We start from the raw sequence: 7773 nt of genomic DNA on the forward strand, positions 1-7773 counted from the left end.
CCCGGGAAGTGGAGGTTTTAGTGAGCCGAGATCGTGCCATTGAGCGAGACTCCGTCTTGAAAGAAAGAGACAGAGACAGAGAGAGAGAGAGAGAGAGAGAGAAAGAGAGAGAGAAAGAAAAGAAAAGAAAACAGAAAAGACAAGACAAGACAAGACTCTACTGGCACATGCCTCTGCCCATCTTTCTGCTGCAACTTGGGGAAGTGGAGATGAAAGCCCCACGCTAAGGAGGGTGGTGCGGGAAGACAGAAGGAACCTGTCTCACATGGCGTTCACATCGGAACCCCTTTCCCCGCCCCAGCCTTCTCACCTCCAGACTTCTCGTTCTCTGAGAAAAACAAACTCCTTACTTGTTTAAGCTGCTGTAGCAGGATTTTCTGTTCTTGTAGCTGAATGAACTTCTAATAACATCTCACACTTTTTCAGATGTTTATCTGACATATTGACCACATTTTATGTATGCCTGCTAAGGGCACTGTGCTAGGAATAAGACAAGTAAAGCTCTGTTTGTCATGGAACCAGGAGCACAGTTAGAACAGAAGTTAGAACTTTAGCCACTATAATAACGGCTACAGTTAGAAGGTCCATAGGCATTTGAGGGAGGTTTTATGTTTGCTGTCACAGACCGCAAACCAAAAAAGTACATCAAAGTAAGTCACTGGATTTATACATTTGGCAAATTCTCAAGGGACTGCATGACAGAAGGAGCAATAATCTGAACATTGTTTGTAGCTCCAGTTCTTCAATGAAGTAGATTTGGGGAAGCAACATGAGGTACTTGCTTTATTTTTCTTGAATCCAGTTTTCTTCTTTGAAAAACCACAAGATTGGACTTGACAATCTTTAAGATTATACCCAGCTCTAAGATATATTTGTAATTATATGGAACAAAGCTGGGCATGAGATATACCAAACAAGAGAGTTTCTAAGTTTAGATTCTAACAGTTCAAGTCAGAAAACATATTAAGTGTTCAAGAAAAACAAATCACAATCTTCCATCACAAAATTCAACAAGAACAACAAAAACCACTCCAGAGGCAGCTGTGGTATTCTGGAAGGAATGCTGGTTTAAGTTCTGGCTCTGCCATTTAATTACTGACGAACCCTGGACCACATACACAATATCTCTGTTTCCATCTCCTTATTTTCGAAATATGGATTCTTATCTTCCCTGAACAGTGCTGTTTACAAACATCACCTTGTGCTCTGTAAAGCCTCATTATGATTTCAACAACCAGCAAGATAATGGCTTAGGATATCTAAGTCCTGGCAAGGAGAACGTGGATGTGTACCGTGCTATATTCAGTTGAACGCTGCATCACATACAGGAGGCTGATACACCTTTTGACTTTCCTTTTTCCTCCAGTGGTGTAGCTTGTGGCCATTTAATTTTTACACAATAGAACAGGAAAGAGAGACAAAATTTGCTAAAATTCGAATAGTGTCTTTGTGTTTGTTTCTAGCCTCAGTGAAGGTTTCGAGGAGAGGGCTGGCTGGTTAAAAGGGTAGAAGCTTAAGGGTTCAAAGAAAGTGTGAGGAAGACAGCACTGACCTGTGGCCTCTAATTGTTCATATTCACTGTGGTCTCATACTGGGAATAATCTAGTGTTTGTCTTATGACCTGTCTATAGAAACAAATATGGAATGTGTCTATAAGTACCCATTAGTTGATGACACACTAGTGACTTCAATTTTATTACAATAAAAAGTTTTGCAATAGCAAGGACTTTGACTCTATGTGTGGTGAAACTGTCCTCACCCATTTTACATTTGAGGAAAAGAGATAATCTTTCGATTACACCCAACACAGGTAACATCTGTACTTTGAACAGTTAAGTGTGGCAGCCGATGTTTAACTGAAGGTAGGGGGGAGATGAGAAACAGAAATAACTGGTGCCAAATGTGAGATTCAATAGCTTCGATTCAGCCATCACAACCTGTTAACACCGATCAGAAGGGTGCGGGAGGAACTCACGGACTAAATGGGAACAGGTGTGGCCTGAGGCTAAGTAAGTTGAGACACTGTTTCCATCTTCATGAAGATGTGAGAGGAAATCAAAGCTCTCTAAAAAGAAGGAAATGGAATGCTTGGCTCCTGTAATATCATAACAAATAATGCACAGCCAGAGGTCAGGCCTCACCTTCTGCTTATCTCAGGCAGCTCCGCTTGTAAAATCAGTGGGCCATATGCGATAAAACCTTCCTATCAGTTCCATATCTTTTCCCTGAAACCCCAGGAACAGAGGGAGCCAATATCCTTACTCAATCAAGAAGCTCACAGTCACGGAGAGCTAAGTGTGACGCTACTGGGCCCCACCTAACCATGTGTCCCGATTCTTTCCGGAACTTTCCACTGCACAACATCCAGGTTATACTGAAGATATTACACATCTGGTTAAAAACAGTACACGTTTCTCATGAACAATAAGCCATGCTTCCTATTAAAATGAGTGTTAAATTGCAGGTAAAATGCTGTAGGCAGGTCTGTTCGGAAGGCTATATAACCCTAGGAGACAAAAAGGCGCGGTAGGAGGAAAACGGCAGACACCGCAGAAAGCGGTCGAAGAGAACGTGAAAGAAGTGGCCATTTCTGCAACTTTTTAGGAGAGCTACCTGCCCTCAAATTTTGAAAGGGTTTCTATTTCTTAAAGTGCTAGGTTTCCCTGGCTGAAACTCACATCTTTCTTCCCTCTAGGACTGGATCAAAGTTTCAGAGGTTGTTTCTCTGGCCCTAGACAGGGCCACCCCAGCAAATTTCTCCCCCACTGCGCCTGACATCCGCTTCTATCCACGGTTCCATTAGCGGAAGCTAAGCACTGGCTCGAGGGACTCTATCCACCGCCTTGTTATTAGATTCCAGGCTTCCTGGCCTCAGGAAAGGATCTGGCTCGTGTATTTGTGTATTGCAGCTAACAAGGAAAGGCAGTCGGGGTACCAGTGCCCAGAGCTATGTGAGCTGCGACTGGACACAGCCCAGGGGCCAGATGGCATCCCCAGGGGCGCGCGTCCCCGGACTCACGGGGCAGACGGAGGTCGAGGGCTTCACACCTTCCCCTCACCCGGCAACGCAGCAGACCTGACTCGCGGGGGACTGAGGAATATTCATTCCAGCGCCGCGGCCAGGCGGACAGAGGCACCTGGGGGCGGTGGGAGTAGTGTGCGCACCGCTTCCGAAGCCCGGAGGGGGCCCCAGATGGGCTTCCGCGACACCAGGGCCCTCCAACCCCTCCCGTCCTCCCCTAGCGGAGCCTCCAACCCTGTCCCAGAGCCCCTCCCAGTCCGTAGCCCCTCCCTGTCCGCGTCCCCTCCCCCGCAGGTCCCCTGCGAGTCGGAACCCCCTCTCCATCACAGCCCCGCTCCTTGGCGGGGCCCTCTCTCGCTTCGAGCCCTCCTCCAGGTTCGAGCCCCCTGCGGGTACGGACGTCTGACCTGTGCCCAGCGCCTCGCAGCCGTCTGCAGCCCGCGCCGCACGCCAAGCGCGTCCGCCCAGAAGCAGGTGCAGTTCCAGGCCCGCCCCGCCCCGCTGCGCCCCGCCCCGCTCCACTACGCCAGGCCTGGCAGCAGCCAGCCCCTTTCCACCCTTGACCGCCCTTCGCGGTCCCGGCCAGCGTGCGGGGCCTCTGTCGTCAGGTCTGCACTTCCTCCAGGCCCTTGACTTTCTCTTGGAGATGTCTCTGGCCCCGGGAACTCCCTAAGCTGTGTGCTTCAGGAGGGGCTGGTTCCTGAGTCACCCAGGAGGACTGCAACCAACCGTGACCTCCTGGGATGCAAAGAGATCGCAGGACCTGGGAGGCGGCGAGGATCCCGAGCAGAAGCTGTGGCTCCGAAGAGTGTTTGTTACCAAGCCAGGCAACTACTACCAACACACCCGAGAAACAGCCACAGATCACCGTCCAGCAAAGGAAGAAGGCACCAACCGTCCATCAGGGTCCACAACCCAGTTTTTCTAGTCTAAGTTTGGTGGCTAACTTTGAGTGTCACTTCATTCATTCATTCATTCATTCATTCTTTCATTCGTTCAGCAAATCTGCCATGTTCCCATCTGATAACAGATGTGACAGGTGGGCACAGTTCCAGGTGCTCACTAAGAAGGAGACAAAGTCCCGGTCCCGGAGAACGGGGCTTCCTGCTGAGGAGGCGTGACTTTCTTTGTGGTATTGTGCTGTGGCAGCAGCATCCTCTTCTATAAGCTACTGAGAGGTGAAGCTGGCTGGACTTCTGGGTGGGATGGGGACTTGGAGTACTTTTCTGTTTAGCTAAAGGATAGTAAACACACCAATGTAAACACACCAATCAGCCCTCTGTGTCTAGCTAAAGGTTTGTAAACACACCAATCAGCACTCTGTAAAAATGCACTAATCAGTGCTCTATGTCTAGCTAGAGGTTTGTAAACACACCAGTCAGTGATCTGTAAAAATGGACCAATCAGCACTCTGTAAAATGGACCAATCAGCGCTCTGTAAAATAGACCACCAGGATGTGGGCGGGGCCAAATAAGGGAATAAAAGCTGGGCGCCAGCACGCGCCGCAGCAAGCCGCTGGGGTCTTGGTCCATGCTTTGGAGGGTTTCTTCTTTTGCTTTTCGCAATAAACCTTATTGCTGCTGACTTTTTGGGTTTGCACTACCTTTATGAGCTGTTAAAACCGCAAAGGTCTGCAGCTTCACTCCTGAAGCCAGCGCCAGGGAGACCACGAACCCACCGGGAAGAACAAACAACTCTGGAGGCGCCATTTTTAAGAGCCGTAACACTCACTGCGAAGGTCTGCGGCTTCACTCCTGAAGTCAGCGAAACCGTGAACCCAAGGGGAAGAACAAACAACTTCGGACACACCATCTTTAAGAGCTGTAAGACTCACTGCAAAGGTCTGTGACTTCAACCCTGCAGTCAGCGAGGCCATGAACCCACTGGGAGGCACGAACAACTCCGGATGCTGCCTTTAAGAGCTGTAACACTAGCTGCGAAGGTTTGCGGCTTCACTCCTGAAGTCATGCAAGACCATGAACCCACCAGAAGGAAGAAACTCCGGACACACCATTGTTAAGAACTGTAACACTCATCGCGAGGGTCCGCAGCTTCATTCTTGAAGTCAGCCAGAGCAAGAACCCACCGGAAGGAACCAATTCGGGACACACTAGGAGGCTGGTCTCGTGGAATGGCTCTGCGCCCTGTGTGTGTGTTGCCCATCAACCGTGGGCACAATATTAAAAGAACGCAAGCGGTAAGTCTCCCTCTCAGACTTACTGTTAAGAATCCAGGGCTGATGCACCTATTAAAAACTGCTCAGGAGGCCTGGGGAAGTCGGGGTTGAGAACCACGGGTCTAGATCTGTAAGATGCCTGGCAGGTTATTCCACTGTTGAGGGCACTGGCAATCAGGAACGGCTTCATGGCAGAGGTGTTTGTATTTGGGTTTTAAAGCAGGGCCACAGATACACATTAGCAGTGCAGAAGGACACAGGATCCAGCGGGCAAGCCTCTTGACCAAGTGGCTCTCCCTTCCTGTGAAGTCAAAGAAAATCACTGTGAAGGATAAGGCATTAACTGGAGCAGGTCTTTCCCTGGTAAAAAAAAAAAAGAGTGGATGGGATCTCTTGGGAGGTGGTAATGGCCAAGAGGTAGTGGCATCAGTTAAAAGGATAATGGAGTCATGCACCTTGGAGGATGTGCGGCACGCAGGCAGGAGCTGGGAGGGCATCTTTTAAATTTGCTGTCAGCTCGGGAACTTAATCACACGTCTCATCGTAGCACTTGTTCACACCCATTTTTTAGAAATCACTGATAGAGTGGAGTCCTGGATGCCTGTTAGTTACCCTGGGAGAGGCTGTCCTCTGTCACCAGATCCCTTTTATGGACAGGCATATTCTTGAGTAATATTTACCTTGCCTATGATGATGAAACAAAGGTGTGACCTCTTAACTGTATAGTTACTGGTGGGTAGAGATGCTTTTTTCTTTCTTTCTTTCTTTCTTTTTTTTTTTTGAGACGGAGTTTTGCCCTTGTTGCCCAGGCTGGAGTGCAATGGTGTAATCTCGGCTCACCACAATCTCGGCCTCCTGGGTTCAAGCAATTTTTCGGCCTCAGCCTCCTAAGTAGCTGGCATGACAGGCATGCGCCACCACACCCTGCTAATTTTGTATTTTTAGTAGAGTCGGGGTTTCTCCATGTTTTTCAGACTGGTCTTGAACTCCCGAACTCAGGTGATCTGCCCACCTCAGCCTCCTAAAGTGCTGGGATTACGGGTGTGAGCCACCTCGCCCGGCTGAGATGCTTCTTAATATTAAAAAATCTAAACAAAAATTATTTCTACCTCAAATTATAATAACCAGGTGCCAGGACAAAACTAGTTTTTATTTTGTGTGTGTGTGTGTGTGTGTGTGTGTGTGTTTGAGACAGGGTCTCACCTTGTTGCCCAGGATGAAGTTCAGTGGTGCAATCATAGGTCACTGCAGCCTTGACCTCCCAAGCTCAAGAGATACTCCTGCCACAGCTTCCTAAGTAGCTGGGACTATAGGTGTGCATCAACACTCGTGGCTAATGTTTACATTTTTAAAAATTTCAATAGTTTTTGGGGAACAGGTCATTTTTTGTTACATGGATAAGTTCTTCAGTGGTGATTTCTGAGATTTTTGTGTACTCATCACTTGAGCAGTGTACACTGTACCCAATGTATAGTGTTTTATCCCTCACCCTCCTCCCTCTTTCCCCCGAGTCCCCAAAGTCCATTTTATCTTTTCTTTTTTTTCTTTCTTTCTTTCTTTTTTTTTTTTTGAGACAGAGTCTTGCTCTGTTGCCCTGGCTGGAGTTCAGTGGTGCAATCTCGGCTTACTGCAACTTCCGTCTCCCAAGTTCAAGCCATTCTCCTGCCTCAGCCTCCCGAGTAGCTGGGACTACAGGCGCGTGCCAGGACGGCTAATTTTTTGTAGTTTTAGTGGAGATGGAGTTTCATTATGTTAACCAGGATGGTCTCAATCTTCTGATTTCGTGATCCGCCTGCCTCAGCCTCCCAAAGTGCTGGGATTACAGGTGTGGGCCACCATGCCTGCCCATTATATCATTCTTATGCCTTTGCATCCTCATAGCTTAGCTCCCCCTTATAAGTGAGAACATACGATATTTGGTTTTCCATTCCTGAGTTACTTCACTTGGAATAATGGTTTCCAATTCCATACAAATTGCTGCAAATGCCGTTACTTCATTCCTTTTTATGGCTGAGTAATATTCCATGGTGTAAATATATCACATTTTCTTTATCCACTTGTTGGTCGAGGGGCATTTAGGTTAGTTCCATATTTTTGCAATTGTGAATTCCGCTCCTATAAACATGCAGATGCAAGTGGCTTTTTCGTATAATGACTTCTTTTCCTCTGGGTAGATACTCAGTAGTGGGACTACTGGATCAAATGGTAGTTTTAGTTCTTTAAGGAGTCTCCATAAAGTTTTCCACAGTGGATGTACTAGTGTATACTCCCACCATCAGTGTAAAAGTGCCCTTTTCATCACATCCTTGCAAACATCTATTTTTTGACTTCTTAAATTATGGCCAGTCTTGCAGAAGTAAGGTCATATTTTATTGTGGTTTTAATTTGTATTTCCCTGATAATTAGTGATGTTGAGCATTTTTTTTCCCACGTGTTTGTTAGTCATTTGTATATCTTTTGAGAACTGTCTATTCGTGTTCTTTGCCCACTTTTTGATGGGATTTTTTTTTTTTTCTTGCTGATTTGAGTTCCTTGTAAATTCTGGATATTAGTCCTTTGTAGGATGCATAGTTT

The 7773-nt window shown here is 47.2% G+C and overlaps 1 protein-coding gene across 1 annotated transcript in view; it reads right to left on the minus strand.

The window, feature by feature from the left end:
* The window catches only part of TMEM45B (transmembrane protein 45B), a 41705-nt gene extending 38195 nt beyond the window's left edge, over window positions 1-3510 (minus strand). The window contains exon 1 of the mRNA XM_017871176.1: window positions 3430-3510. The gene's annotated coding sequence lies outside the window, so the exon portion shown is untranslated. The remainder of the gene's footprint in view (window positions 1-3429) is intronic.
* Window positions 3511-7773: the final 4263 nt, after the last annotated feature.

Source organism: Rhinopithecus bieti, unplaced genomic scaffold (genome assembly GCF_001698545.2).
Source record: "Rhinopithecus bieti isolate Rb0 unplaced genomic scaffold, ASM169854v2 scaffold_5750, whole genome shotgun sequence".
Classification (NCBI taxonomy): domain Eukaryota; kingdom Metazoa; phylum Chordata; class Mammalia; order Primates; family Cercopithecidae; genus Rhinopithecus; species Rhinopithecus bieti.